This window comes from Oncorhynchus keta, unplaced genomic scaffold (assembly GCF_023373465.1).
Source record: "Oncorhynchus keta strain PuntledgeMale-10-30-2019 unplaced genomic scaffold, Oket_V2 Un_contig_4355_pilon_pilon, whole genome shotgun sequence".
NCBI classification, from domain to species: domain Eukaryota; kingdom Metazoa; phylum Chordata; class Actinopteri; order Salmoniformes; family Salmonidae; genus Oncorhynchus; species Oncorhynchus keta.
This window is the reverse complement of record NW_026287726.1, coordinates 3616-19594: the sequence shown is the minus strand read 5'-3', so window position 1 is coordinate 19594 and position 15979 is coordinate 3616. Positions and strand designations below refer to the sequence as shown.

General features: G+C 37.3%; 1 long non-coding RNA gene across 4 annotated transcripts; it reads left to right on the top strand.

The window, feature by feature from the left end:
- Nucleotides 1-12799: 12799 nt before the first annotated feature.
- On the top strand, nucleotides 12800-15651 carry LOC127924588 (uncharacterized). Of its 4 annotated transcripts, none has more exons than XR_008118300.1 (4): nucleotides 12800-12964; nucleotides 14295-14332; nucleotides 14675-14750; nucleotides 15568-15651. It is a non-coding gene; the product is annotated as an uncharacterized LOC127924588 (long non-coding RNA). The 4 variants fall into 4 exon arrangements; XR_008118301.1 differs by lacking the exon at nucleotides 14295-14332 and adding an exon at nucleotides 14257-14294; XR_008118299.1 differs by lacking the exon at nucleotides 14295-14332 and adding an exon at nucleotides 13060-13097.
- Nucleotides 15652-15979: the final 328 nt, after the last annotated feature.

Genomic DNA, 15979 nt, shown 5'->3' with positions numbered 1-15979 from the left:
ACCAGTATGGACTGTCAGTAGGTTGGTCAGTAGGTTGGTATAGTCTACATCACCATTCCATTTAATAACAGTGTTTTCATTTGTCTTCATTTGTTTCCTCTGTAAACACACTCACTGCCATGTCGTTGTTGTTGAGGATCATTAGTAACAGCTGATAATATATATATATTTTTTTTTAAACTAATATTGAGGTCAATTAAATCGGTTAATTTGGAGCGAAGCACAGATGAAGTCATAACGTTTTGTACCTGACTTGGCATCAACACAACCTCACACTCTATTCCTGAGAATATGTACAAAAAAGTATTTCAGCAGATTTTGATGCGTTTTTGTATGTTTTTTTGTGTGGCTTAATTTGTGTGAAAATACACACATTTTCAGAGTAGTTTGTTGAAAGTTATAGGAGCAATGGAGTTTGGGAATTGCTGTTCTACACTGTTTTTTTAGTGTCTCACATTTATTTATATAAAAAACAAACGTCTTAACGACCCAATAATGTTAAACAACCAGGTCGTGACCTAAATAATTATAATATAATATTATCCTTACGTTGTGTTATTATGTTGTTGTTGTTGTTGTCGTCGTTGTTGTTGTTGTTGTTGTCGTTATTATTGATGCCGATACTGTTTTCTATGCTTGTTTTCACATAACACTTTGGGATACTGGTGCTGTGTCGGATTTTATGAGGGTTGCCAGATTGGAGTAAAAAGCTGTTTTTGTCCGGGGGGTTTTGTGTGTGGGATCGATGAAGGTATTTGATTGGGGAATGGGGATACATGTTCATGACGGGAAATGAATTCATCAATAAATGTGAGGAATTTCATTTGATTTAACCTTTTATTTAACATAGTTAAAACAGCCTGTAAAAAATAATCTGTTAGGTTTCAATTCCCCCGGTGCAACTATAACAAGTCTGGACTAGGATCAATTAAACCACATCAATAACAGGTCTGGACTAGGATCAATTAAACCACATCAATAACAGTCTGGACTAGGATCAATTAAACCACATCAATAACAGGTCTGGACTAGGATCAATTAAACCACATCAATAACAGGTCTGGACTAGGATCAATTAAACCACATCAATAACAGGTCTGGACTAGGATCAATTAAACCACATCAATAACAAGTCTGGACTAGGATCAATTAAACTATATCAATAACAGGTCTGGACTAGGATCAATTAAACCATATCAATAACAGGTCTGGACTAGGATCAATTAAACCACATCAATAACAGGTCTGGACTAGGATCAATTAAACCACATCAATAACAGGTCTGGACTAGGATCAATTAAACCACATCAATAACAGGTCTGGACTAGGATCAATTAAACCACATCAATAACAGGTCTGGACTAGGATCAATTAAACCACATCAATAACAGGTCTGGACTAGGATCAATTAAACCATATCAATAACAGGTCTGGACTAGGATCAATTAAACCACATCAATAACAGGTCTGGACTAGGATCAATTAAACTATATCAATAACAGGTCTGGACTAGGATCAATTAAACTATATCAATAACAGGTCTGGACTAGGATCAATTAAACCATATCAATAACAGGTCTGGACTAGGATGGGGTGGCAGGTCTGGACTAGTGGTTCAGAGTGTAGAGGTGGCAGGTATCCTAGTGGTTAGAGTGTAGAGGTGGCAGGTAGCCTAGTGGTTAGAGTGTAGAGGTGGCAGGGTAGCCTAGTGGTTAGAGTGTAGAGGTGGCAGGGTAGCCTAGTGGTTAGAGTGTAGAGGCGGCAGGGTAGCCTAGTGGTTAGAGTGTAGAGGCAGCAGGGTAGCCTAGTGGTTAGAGCGTTGCACTAGTAACCGAAAGGTTGCAAGTTCAAATCCCTTAGCTGACAAGGTACAAATCTGTTGTTCTGCCCCTGAACAAGGCAGTTAACCCACTGTTCCCAGGCCGTCATTGAAAATAAGAATTTGTTCTTAACAGACTTGCCTAGTTAAATAAAGGTAAAATAAGTAAAAAATTAAGCCATATCAATAACAAGTCTGAACAATGCAGTTAAACAGGTTAATGTATTGATTCATGTTGTCTTATGGCAGTTCCCAAGGCCGTTTCATGATGATTACTGCAGTCATGTTATATAATCAGGCTGCTGTAAACAAGGCATATGCCAGCATTGTTGAACCACTGCCTCGGCCCAGAGGCCGACAAGACTTTCCTGGCAACGGCCGTCAGAGCTCACTTTGCCACGTATGAGCCCTGGTTAGAGTCCCTGTTGCAGCTTTCGCCGTCTTCCGCTACACTGGTGGCAGAGTTGGGATCAGAGTCCAGCTCACGGTCTATGTGATCGAGTGGTGGGAAGCGGTCTGTTTTCCAACATTGTGTTGGGGTGTAATTACGTTGATGTATCTAGTGAACAGTGGATGACAACAACGGGCGTGACGGATAGAAGTCGTCACTACAGGTGTGAACAAGTCTTACGTCAAAGTAGCCTGAAGCTGAATGCTGAACCCCAGTTATTCAGAACAACATCCACTGTGACTGTCTCATTTACAAATGTTCACATATGGAACAAAACACATTCTACTCATTTACATATGTTCACTGTCTACTCATTTACATATGTTCACTTATAGAACAAACACATTCTACTATTTGCACATGTTCTACTTTAATGTTCACTTATGGAACAAACACATTCTTCATTTACATATGTTCACTTATAGAACAAACACATTCTACTCATTTACATATGTTCACTTATGAACAAACACATTCTATTTACATATGTTCACTTATGGAACAAACACATTCTACTCATTTACATATGTTCACTTATAGAACAAACACATTCTACTCATTTACATATGTTCACTTATAGAACAAACACATTCTACTCATTTACATATGTTCACTTATAGAACAAACACATTCTACTCATTTACATATGTTCACTTATAGAACAAACACATTCTACTCATTTACATATGTTCACTTATAGAACAAACACATTCTACTCATTTACATATGTTCACTTATGGAACAAACACATTCTACTCATTTACATTCATGAACAAACACATTCTACTCATTTACATATGTTCAATAGAACAAACACATTCTACTCATTTACATATGTTCACTTATGGAACAAACACTACTCATTTACATATGTTCACTCAAACACATTCTACATTTACATATGTTCACTTATAGAACAAACACATTCTACTCATTTACATATGTTCACTTATAGAACAAACACTATCATTTACATATGTTCACTTATGGAACAAACACATTCTACTCATTTACATATGTTCACTTATAGAACAAACACATTCTACTCATTTACATATGTTCACTTATAGAACAAACACATTCTACTCATTTACATATGTTCACTTATAGAACAAACACATTCTACTCATTTATATGTTCACTTATAGAACAAACACATTCTACTCATTTACATATGTTATAGAACAAACACATTCTACTCATTTACATTTACTTATATGTTCTACTCATTTACATATGTTCACTTATGGAACAAACACATTCTACTCATTTACATATGTTCACTTATAGAACAAACACATTCTACTCATTTACATATGTTCACTTATAGAACAAACACATTCTACTCATTTACATATGTTCACTTATGGAACAAACACATTCTACTCATTTACATATGTTCACTTATAGAACAAACACATTCTACTCATTTACATATGTTCACTTATAGAACAAACACATTCTACTCATTTACATATAGAACAAACACATTCACTTTTATGGAACAAACACATTCTACTCATTTACATATGTTCACTTATAGAACAAACACATTCTACTCATTTACATATGTTCACTTATGGAACAAACACATTCTACTCATTTACATATGTTCACTTATAGAACAAACACATTCTACTCATTTACATATGTTCACTTATAGAACAAACACATTCTACTCATTTACATATGTTCACTTATAGAACAAACACATTCTACTCATTTACATATGTTCACTTATAGAACAAACACATTCTACTCATTTACATATGTTCACTTATAGAACAAACACATTCTACTCATTTACATATGTTCACTTATAGAACAAACACATTCTACATTTACATATGTTCACTTATGGAACAAACACATTCTACTCATTTACATATGTTCACTTATAGAACAAACACATTCTACTCATTTACATATGTTCACTTATAGAACAAACACATTCTATCATTTACATATGTTCACTTATGGAACAAACACATTCTACTCATTTACATATGTTCACTTATAGGAACAAACACATTCTACTCATTTACATATGTTCACTTATGGAACAAACACATTCTACTCATTTACATATGTTCACTTATAGAACAAACACATTCTACTCATTTACATATGTTCACTTATAGAACAAACACATTCTACTCATTTACATATGTTCACTTATAGAACAAACACATTCTACTCATTTACATATGTTCACTTATGGAATAGAACAAACACATTCTACTCATTTACATATGTTCACTTATAGAACAAACACATTCTACTCATTTACATATGTTCACTTATAGAACAAACACATTCTACTCATTTACATATGTTCACTTATGGAACAAACACATTCTACTCATTTACATATGAACAAACACATTCTACTCATTTATATGTTCACTTATAGAACAAACACATTCTACTCATTTACATATGTTCACTTATGGAACAAACACATTCTACTCATTTACATATGTTCACTTATGGAACAAACACATTCTACTCATTTACATATGTTCACTTATAGAACAAACACATTCTACTCATTTACATATGTTCATAGAACAAACACATTCTACTCATTTATAGAACAAACACATTCTAATCATTTACATATGTTCACTTATAGAACAAACACATTCTACTCATTTACATATGTTCACTTATAGAACAAACACATTCTACTCATTTACATATGTTCACTTATAGAACAAACACATTCTACTCATTTACATATGTTCACTTATAGAACAAACACATTCTACTCATTTACATATGTTCACTTATGGAACAAACACATTCTACTCATTTACATATGTTCACTTATAGAACAAACACATTCTACTCATTTACATATGTTCACTTATAGAACAAACACATTCTACTCATTTACATATGTTCACTTATGGAACAAACACATTCTACTCATTTACATATGTTCACTTATAGAACAAACACATTCTACTCATTTACATATGTTCACTTATGGAACAAACACATTCTACTCATTTACATATGTTCACTTATGGAACAAACACATTCTACTCATTTACATATGTTCACTTATGGAACAAACACATTCTACTCATTTACATATGTTCACTTATAGAACAAACACATTCTACTCATTTACATATGTTCACTTATAGAACAAACACATTCTACTCATTTACATATGTTCACTTATGGAACAAACACATTCTACTCATTTACATATGTTCACTACCAGCGTGGACCCCATTTACATATGGAACAAACACATTCTACACATTGACAAACTACCCGTTTAAAGTGTTATAAAAACCAGGGCTCCCAAAGTGGCGCAGCGGTCTAAGACACTGCATCTCAGTGCGGGGCGTCACTTCCCCTGGTTCAAATCCAGGCTGTATCACATCTGGCCGTGATTGGGAGTGCCATAGGGCGGCGAACAACTGTCCCAATGTCATCTGGGTTTGGCCCCGGGGAGGCTGTCATTGTAAATAGGAATTTGTTCTTAATTTAACTGACTTGCCTAGTTAAGGTTAAAAATAAAACCATGCTGTTATTTTATTACTGAAGTATATATATGTGTTGATTAATTATTTCTTTCTTCAGTGGAAATACAGAATATGTATAAAATACCAAATATACCAACAGCTAAATTAAGTAGATATTTACAACTTTTAACCATGTGATCACTAACAACATTCAAACTACACACATTTAACCATGTCATCACTACGGCAACATTCAAACTACACACATTTAACCATGTCATCACTACTGCAACATTCAAACTACACACATTTAACCATGTCATCACTACTGCAACATTCAAACTACACACATTTAACCATGTCATCACTACTGCAACATTCAAACTACACACATTTAACCATGTCATCACTACTGCAACATTCAAACTACACACATTTAACCATGTCATCATTACTGCAACATTCAAACTACACACATTTAACCATGTCATCACTACGGCAACATTCAAACTACACACATTTAACCATGTGGTCACTACTGCAACATTCAAACTACACACATTTAACCATGTTAATCACTACTGCAACATTCAAACTACACACATTTAACCATGTCATCACTACGGCAACATTCAAACTACACACATTTAACCATGTCATCACTACTGCAACATTCAAACTACACACATTTAACCATGTCATCACTAACATTCAAACTACACACATTTAACCATGTCATCACTACGGCAACATTCAAACTACACACATTTAACCATGTCATCACTACGGCAACATTCAAACTACACACATTTAACCATGTCATCACTACGGCAACATTCAAACTACACACATTTAACCATGTCATCACTACGGCAACATTCAAACTACAGACATTTAACCATGTCATCACTATGGCAACATTCAAACTACACACATTTAACCATGTGGTCACTACTGCAACATTCAAACTACACACATTTAACCATGTGATCACTACGGCAACATTCAAACTACACACATTTAACCATGTCATCACTACGGCAACATTCAAACTACAGACATTTAACCATGTGATCACTACGGCAACATTCAAACTACACACATTTAACCATGTCATCACTACTGCAACATTCAAACTACACACATTTAACCATGTCATCACTACGGCAACATTCAAACTACACACATTTAACCATGTCATCACTATGGCAACATTCAAACTACACACATTTAACCATGTGGTCACTACTGCAACATTCAAACTACACATTTAACCATGTGATCACTACGGCAACATTCAAACTACACACATTTAACCATGTCATCACTACGGCAACATTCAAACTACACACATTTAACCATGTCATCACTACGGCAACATTCAAACTACACACATTTAACCATGTCATCACTACGGCAACATTCAAACTACACACATTTAACCATGTCATCACTACGGCAACATTCAAACTACACACATTTAACCATGTCATCACTACGGCAACATTCAAACTACACACATTTAACCATGTCATCACTACGGCAACATTCAAACTACACACATTTAACCATGTCATCACTACGGCAACATTCAAACTACACACATTTAACCATGTCATCATTACTGCAACATTCAAACTACACACATTTAACCATGTCATCACTACGGCAACATTCAAACTACACACATTTAACCATGTCATCACTACGGCAACATTCAAACTACACACATTTAACCATGTCATCACTACGGCAACATTCAAACTACACACATTTAACCATGTCATCACTACTGCAACATTCAAACTACACACATTTAACCATGTCATCATTACGGCAACATTCAAACTACACACATTTAACCATGTCATCACTATGGCAACATTCAAACTACACACATTTAACCATGTGGTCACTACTGCAACATTCAAACTACACACATTTAACCATGTTAATCACTACTGCAACATTCAAACTACACACATTTAACCATGTCATCACTACGGCAACATTCAAACTACACACATTTAACCATGTCATCACTACTGCAACATTCAAACTACACACATTTAACCATGTCATCACTACGGCAACATTCAAACTACACACATTTAACCATGTCATCACTACGGCAACATTCAAACTACACACATTTAACCATGTCATCACTACGGCAACATTCAAACTACAGACATTTAACCATGTGATCACTACGGCAACATTCAAACTACACACATTTAACCATGTCATCACTACTGCAACATTCAAACTACACACATTTAACCATGTCATCACTACGGCAACATTCAAACTACACACATTTAACCATGTCATCACTATGGCAACATTCAAACTACACACATTTAACCATGTGGTCACTACTGCAACATTCAAACTACACACATTTAACCATGTCATCACTACGGCAACATTCAAACTACACACATTTAACCATGTCATCACTACGGCAACATTCAAACTACACACATTTAACCATGTCATCACTACGGCAACATTCAAACTACACACATTTAACCATGTCATCACTACGGCAACATTCAAACTACACACATTTAACCATGTCATCATTACTGCAACATTCAAACTACACACATTTAACCATGTCATCACTACGGCAACATTCAAACTACACACATTTAACCATGTCATCACTACGGCAACATTCAAACTACACACATTTAACCATGTCATCACTACGGCAACATTCAAACTACACACATTTAACCATGTCATCACTACGGCAACATTCAAACTACACACATTTAACCATGTCATCACTACGGCAACATTCAAACTACACACATTTAACCATGTCATCACTACGGCAACATTCAAACTACACACATTTAACCATGTCATCACTACGGCAACATTCAAACTACACACATTTAACCATGTCATCATTACGGCAACATTCAAACTACACACATTTAACCATGTCATCACTACGGCAACATTCAAACTACACACATTTAACCATGTCATCACTACTGCAACATTCAAACTACACACATTTAACCATGTCATCACTACGGCAACATTCAAACTACACACATTTAACCATGTCATCACTACGGCAACATTCAAACTACACACATTTAACCATGTCATCACTACGGCAACATTCAAACTACACACATTTAACCATGTCATCATTACTGCAACATTCAAACTACACACATTTAACCATGTCATCACTACGGCAACATTCAAACTACACACATTTAACCATGTCATCACTACGGCAACATTCAAACTACACACATTTAACCATGTCATCACTATGGCAACATTCAAACTACACACATTTAACCATGTCATCACTACGGCAACATTCAAACTACACACATTTAACCATGTGATCATTACGGCAACATTCAAACTACACACATTTAACCATGTCATCACTATGGCAACATTCAAACTACACACATTTAACCAGTTAAAGGGAATGAATACATTAGATACAAAGATATTACACAAAATAATGAATACAAAAGTCAAGATTTGGCTATAACCTGAGTACAAACAAAGTGTGTGTGTGTATATGTATGTAAGTGTGTGTGTGCGTGTATATGTGTGTGTATTATGGTGTGTATATGTGTGTAAGTGTTCGTGTGTGTGTATATGTGTGTAAGTGTTTGTGTGTAAGTGTTTGTGTGTAAGTGTGTGTGTGTATTGTGATGTGTATATGTGTGTAAGTGTGTGTGTGTGTATTGTGATTTGTGTTTAAGTGTTTGTGTGTATTGTGATGTGTGTAAGTGTTTGTGTGTATTGTGATGTGTGTTTGTGTGTAAGTGTCTGTGTGTATTGTGATGTGTGTAAGTGTCTGTGTGTATTGTGATGTGTGTAAGTGTTTGTGTGTATTGTGATGTGTGTAAGTGTTTGTGTGTATTGTGATGTGTATCATATTTCCCATCATAAACATTTATCCACATTCCCCAATCAAATACCTTAACCGATACCAAATTCTGTAAAAAATTCATCTGTATTTTTTCTCCAATCTGGCAACCCTCGTAAAATTGTATAAAATGCATTGTGGAAAAAATGATGTAATGTACACGAAAAAGTGGAGCCTCGTATTAAATGCATTTTGACGAAAATGATGTCATGTAGGCTCCACAAAATATGAACTGCGTTATGAAGAAAAGCGTGTAGGACTACTGTTGCCTACACGGGAAAAGGGCCGTGTAGAACACCATTACCCATCATGCATTGGTCTAATAACTTCCAAAAGATTGTTCCGAAATTTGCCTCCCATAAAATGTATTCTCTTATGAAGTCACAAAGAACAGTTGTGTATTTTCCTCCTACATCACACACAGTTCTTTTCCTGTCTTTTCACACGAATTAAGAAACACAAAAACGCACAAAATCTGCTGAAATACTTTTTGTACGTATTTGTGCACAAATTGAGTGTGAGATTGTGTTGGTGTCATCACACAGTTCCACGGTTAGTGCAGGCAACAGACGAGGGTACAGCCCTTCTACTGTACATTATTCTCCCTACTATAGTTCTATGTACACTAATCTTCCAACATTACCATGTGGCTTGAAGAACTGAATGAATCAAACCAGAAACTAATAATAATATTATATTATTATTATATATTATATTATTATTAAACCAGAAACTGTTTTTATTTTCTTGTGTGCGTAAAGGCTCTCCAACCCTGTTTTCATGATTCATAAATACTTTCCTAAACACTAAATAATCAACCAGATAAGAGTTTTGTTTTTAAATCTACCAACTGGTGCTGAAACGGAGAAGAATGTGCACATACAGGACTTGGCCGAAAGTGGAAAAAATGTGTGGATTCAGCTATTTCAGCCACACCCGTTGCTGACAGGTGTATAAAATCCAGCACCATGCCATGAAATCTCCGTAGACAAAACATTAGCAGTAGAATGACCTTACTGAAGAGTTCAGTGACATTCAATGTCAGTTCGTCAAATTTCTGCCCCTGATAGAGCTGCCTCGGTCAACTGGAAGTGGAAACGTCTAGGAGCAACAACGGCTCAGCCATGAAGTGGTAGGCCACAGAAGCTCACCGAATGGAACCGCCGAGTCCTGAAGCGCGTAGAGCGTAAAATCGCCTGTCCTTAATAGCAAAACACTCTCTACAGAGTTCCAAACTGCCTCTGGAAGCAACATCAGCACAAGAACTGTTCGTCGGGAGTTTCATGAAATGGGTTTCCATGGCAGAGCAGCCGCACACAAACCTAAGATCACCATGCTCAATGCTAAGCATTGGATGGAGGGGTGTACAGCTCGCCCCCATTGGACTGGAGCAGTGGAAACGCGTTCTCTAAAGTGATGGACGAATCTGCGTTTGGCGGATGCCAGGAGAACGCTACCTGCCCCAATGCATAGTGCCAACTGTAAAGTTTGGTGGAGGAGGAATAATGGTCTGGGGCTGTTTTTCATGGTTCAGGCCCCTTAGTTCCAGTGAAGGGAAATCTTAACAATACAGCATACAGTTACATTCTAAACAATTCTGTGCTTCCAACTTTGTGGCAACAGTTTGTGGAAGGCCCTTTCCTGTTTCGCCCACGTGCACAAAGCGAGGTCCATACAGAAATGATTTGTTTGAGATCGGTGTGGAAGAACTTCACTGACCTGCACAGAGCCCTGACCTCAACCCCATCGAACACCTTTGGGATGAATTGGAACGCCTACTGCGAAACAAACCTAATTGCCCAACATCAGTGGCAGAACATCACTAATGCTCTTGTGGCTGAATGGAAGCAAGTCTCCGCTAAGGAAAAGCTGTAGAGATGCACATGTTTACCTTGTATTCCCTCATTTAGATCCCGACTTAGGAATTCATACCTTTCCTAAGAAGGTCTTTCTAACTTCTCAGTATTTTGCATTCAGACTTCCCTTTTTCAGTTGTGTAGTGCTCTCTGAATACATTTCATTCAACCACTGAAAACCCTCCCACTTGCTGGCCAACCAATATTGTTGTGGAGTTTTCATTCAATAAGGGTTTTCAGGACATTTATCTTAAGCCATCCCTTCAAATACAGGGAAGCATCCTGCAGGGCACCAGAGGAGACAGACAGGGAAGCATCCTGCAGGGCACCAGAGGAGACAGACAGGGAAGCATCCTGCAGGGCACCAGAGGAGACAGACAGGGAAGCATCCTGCAGGGTACCAGAGGAGACAGACAGGGAAGCATCCTGCAGGGCACCAGAGGAGACAGACAGGGAAGCATCCTGCAGGGCACCAGAGGAGACAGACAGGGAAGCATCCTGCAGGGCACCAGAGGAGACAGACAGGGAAGCATCCTGCAGGGCACCAGAGGAGACAGACAGGGAAGCATCCTGCAGGGTACCAGAGGAGACAGACAGGGAAGCATCCTGCAGGGCACCAGAGGAGACAGACAGGGAAGCATCCTGCAGGGCACCAGAGGAGACAGACAGGGAAGCATCCTGTAGGGAACCAGAGGAGACAGACAGGGAAGCATCCTGCAGGGCACCAGAGGAGACAGACAGGGAAGCATCCTGCAGGGCACCAGAGGAGACAGACAGGGAAGCATCCTGTAGGGCACCAGAGGAGACAGACAGGGAAGCATCCTGCAGGGCTGCATTCCTCCTCTTCTGTTGTACGGGTGTCTGACTGCTTCCACCAACATGTGTGTTTACATGTCTGTGTGTGTGTCTATTCCATATTTGTTTACATGTCTGTCTATTCCATATGTGTCTGTGTGTGTGTGTGTCTGTAGGCCTTTGGTCTCCACCCTAGTTAAGATGGGCATCCTACATGTTGCATAGTGTATAATCCCACTGACAGCAGAGGACCGAGTGGCTGACAGTCATAGCTCTGTCTGATGGATGGGTGGGCAGGGTGTGTGTGTGTGTGTGTCTGTGTGTGTGTGTGTGTCTGTGTGTGTGTGTGTGTGTGTGTGTGTGTGTGTGTGTGTGTGTGTGTGTGTGTGTGTGTGTGTGTGTGTGTGTGTGTGTGTGTGTGTGTGTGTGTGTGTGTGTGTGTGTGTGTGTGTGTGTGTGTGTGTGTGTGTGTGTGAGTGTAGGTCTATGAAAGGCCCCAGGCAGGTTACAACAGTGAAGGCGTAACTCAGCTCTAGAAAAGGAGCTGGTCCGTATGTCTGAGTCTGGGGTAGAGTTATATTTGGGTCAGATAGATAGTTCCCTCAGGTCAGGTTTGACAGGTATAGGATAGATAGTCAGGTATAGGATAGATAGTCAGGTATAGGATAGATAGTTCCCTCAGGTCAGGTTTGACAGGTATAGGATAGATAGTCAGGTATAGGATAGATAGTCAGGTATATGATAGATAGTCAGGTATAGGATAGATAGTCAGGTATATGATAGATAGTCAGGTATAGGACAGATAGTCAGGTATATGATAGATAGTCAGGTATAGGATAGATAGTCAGGTATATGATAGATAGTCAGGTATATGATAGATAGTCAGGTATATGATAGATAGTCAGGTATATGATAGATAGTCAGGTATAGGACAGATAGTCAGGTATATGATAGATAGTCAGGTATAGGATAGATAGTCAGGTATATGATAGATAGTCAGGTATATGATACATAGTCAGGTATATGATAGATAGTCAGGTATATGATAGATAGTCAGGTATAGGACAGATAGTCAGGTATATGATAGATAGTCAGGTATATGATAGATAGTCAGGTATATGATAGATAGTCAGGTATAGGACAGATAGTCAGGTATAGGATAGATAGTCAGGTATAGGACAGATAGTCAGGTATATGATAGATAGTCAGGTATAGGATAGATAGTCAGGTATAGGACAGATAGTCAGGTATATGATAGATAGTCAGGTATATGATAGATAGTCAGGTATATGATAGATAGTCAGGTATATGATAGATAGTCAGGTATATGATAGATAGTCAGGTATAGGATAGATAGTCAGGTATAGGATAGATAGTCAGGTATATGATAGATAGTCAGGTATATGATAGATAGTCAGGTATATGATATATAGTCAGGTATATGATAGATAGTCAGGTATATGATATATAGTCAGGTATATGATAGATAGTCAGGTATATGATAGATAGTCAGGTATATGATAGATAGTCAGGTATATGATAGATAGTCAGGTATAGGATAGATAGTCAGGTATATGATAGATAGTCAGGTATATGATAGATAGTCAGGTATAGGATAGATAGTCAGGTATAGGATAGATAGTCAGGTATATGATAGATAGTCAGGTATATGATAGATAGTCAGGTATAGGATAGATAGTCAGGTATAGGATAGATAGTCAGGTATATGATAGATAGTCAGGTATATGATAGATAGTCAGGTATAGGATAGATAGTCAGGTATATGATAGATAGTCAGGTATATGATAGATAGTCAGGTATATGATAGATAGTCAGGTATAGGATAGATAGTCAGGTATATGATAGATAGTCAGGTATATGATAGATAGTCAGGTATAGGATAGATAGTCAGGTATAGGATAGATAGTCAGGTATATGATAGATAGTCAGGTATAGGATAGATAGTCAGGTATATGATAGATAGTCAGGTATAGGATAGATAGTCAGGTATAGGACAGATAGTCAGGTATAGGATAGATAGTCAGGTATAGGACAGATAGTCAGGTATATGATAGATAGTCAGGTATAGGATAGATAGTCAGGTATAGGACAGATAGTCAGGTATATGATAGATAGTCAGGTATATGATAGATAGTCAGGTATATGATAGATAGTCAGGTATATGATAGATAGTCAGGTATATGATATATAGTCAGGTATATGATAGATAGTCAGGTATAGGACAGATAGTCAGGTATATGATAGATAGTCAGGTATATGATAGATAGTCAGGTATAGGATAGATAGTCAGGTATAGGATAGATAGTCAGGTATATGATAGATAGTCAGGTATAGGATAGATAGTCAGGTATAGGATAGATAGTCAGGTATAGGATAGATAGTCAGGTATAGGATAGATAGTCAGGTATAGGACAGATAGTCAGGTATAGGATAGATAGTCAGGTATAGGACAGATAGTCAGGTATATGATAGATAGTCAGGTATAGGATAGATAGTCAGGTATAGGACAGATAGTCAGGTATATGATAGATAGTCAGGTATATGATAGATAGTCAGGTATATGATAGATAGTCAGGTATATGATAGATAGTCAGGTATATGATAGATAGTCAGGTATATGATAGATAGTCAGGTATATGATAGATAGTCAGGTATAGGATAGATAGTCAGGTATAGGATAGATAGTCAGGTATATGATAGATAGTCAGGTATATGATAGATAGTCAGGTATATGATAGATAGTCAGGTATATGATAGATAGTCAGGTATATGATATATAGTCAGGTATATGATAGATAGTCAGGTATATGATAGATAGTCAGGTATATGATAGATAGTCAGGTATATGATAGATAGTCAGGTATAGGATAGATAGTCAGGTATATGATAGATAGTCAGGTATATGATAGATAGTCAGGTATAGGATAGATAGTCAGGTATAGGATAGATAGTCAGGTATATGATAGATAGTCAGGTATATGATAGATAGTCAGGTATAGGATAGATAGTCAGGTATAGGATAGATAGTCAGGTATATGATAGATAGTCAGGTATATGATAGATAGTCAGGTATAGGATAGATAGTCAGGTATATGATAGATAGTCAGGTATATGATAGATAGTCAGGTATATGATAGATAGTCAGGTATAGGATAGATAGTCAGGTATATGATAGATAGTCAGGTATATGATAGATAGTCAGGTATAGGATAGATAGTCAGGTATAGGATAGATAGTCAGGTATATGATAGATAGTCAGGTATAGGATAGATAGTCAGGTATAGGATAGATAGTCAGGTATAGGATAGATAGTCAGGTATAGGTAGATAGTCAGGTATAGGATATATAGTCAGGTATAGGATAGATAGTCAGGTATAGGATAGATATATATAGTCAGGTATAGGATATATAGTCAGGTATAGGATAGATAGTCAGGTATAGGATATATAGTCAGTGTTCTGGCTTCCAAATGGAATCCTTAGGGGCTTTACAACATTCTGAACATTTTTTTCCTCAGAATTCCCTGCTTTGCAGAAGTCCTGGTCTCAGAATTCCCTGCTTTGCAGAAGTCCTGGTCTCAGAATTCCCTGCTTTGCAGAAGTCCTGGTCTCAGAATTCCCTGCTTTGCAGAAG